Genomic DNA, 1,052 nt, shown 5'->3' with positions numbered 1-1,052 from the left:
TTTCTTCTTTCCTTCTTCCTTTTTTTCCCTTCTCCCTCCCTCCCTCCCTCCAAGTCTTTTCTTTCTTTCTTTCTTTTCTTTCTTTCTTTCTTTCTTTCTTTCTTTCTTTCTTTCTTTCTTTCTTTCTTTCTCTCTCTCTCTCTCTCTCTCTCTCTCTCTCTCCTCTCTCTCTCTCTCTCTCCCTCCTCCCTCCCTCCCTCCCTCCCTCCCGGTCTTTTCTCCTTCCTTCCTTCCTTCCTTCCTTCCTTCCTTCCTTCCTTCCTTCCTTCCTCCCCTCTCTCTCTCCCTCCCTCCCTTCCTCCTTCCCTCCAGGTCTTTCTTTCTTTCTTTCTTTCTTTCTTTCTTTCTTTCTTTCTTTCTTTCTTTCTTTCTTTCTTTCTTTCTTTCTTTCTTTCTTTCTTCTTCTTCCTTCCTTCCTTCCTTCCTTCCTTCCTTCCTTCCTTCCTTCCTTCCTCCCGTTGTGAGGGTTGTAGTGCACCCATCTTAAAGCATGCTGGCTGGGGGATTCTGGGAATTGCAACCTACCACTGTGGAATTCAAATTTTTTTTCCTACTGGTTGGTTCTGTGGGCGTGGCTTGGTGGGCGTGGTGTGGCTTGGTGGGCATGGCAGGGGAAGGATAGTGCAAAATCTCCATTCCCTCCCCACTCCTGGCAGAAGGATACTGCAAAATCCCCATTCCCTCCCCACTCCTGGGGCCAGCCAGAGGTGGTATTTGCCGGTTCTCCGAACTACTCAAAATTTCCGCTACCGGTTCTCCAGACCTGTCAGAACCTGCTGGATCTCACCCCTGCAATCCACCCATCTTAAAGCATGCTGGCTGGGGAATTTTTTTGGGTGTTGAAGTCCTCCCATCTGAAACTTGCCAAGAAACACAGTCCAAAAAGTGTCTGTGGCACAGAGTGATGGGCCAGGATTCCTAATACTTCCACCCAAGCAGGAATTCTTTTCTCTAGAAACACAGGGCCAGGGAGAGAAGGAAAAGGATCCCTTGCTATCTATATTTATGAACTTTGCACAGACAAATAGGACCAGTCTCAGCCCCGAGGGGTT

The sequence above is a fragment of the Pituophis catenifer genome, unplaced genomic scaffold (assembly GCF_029215685.1).
Source record: "Pituophis catenifer annectens isolate HBS135680 unplaced genomic scaffold, rPitCat1.0.hap2 SCAF_10, whole genome shotgun sequence".
In the NCBI taxonomy this organism is placed as follows: Eukaryota; Metazoa; Chordata; class Lepidosauria; order Squamata; family Colubridae; genus Pituophis; species Pituophis catenifer.
This window is presented reverse-complemented; position numbering follows the sequence as displayed.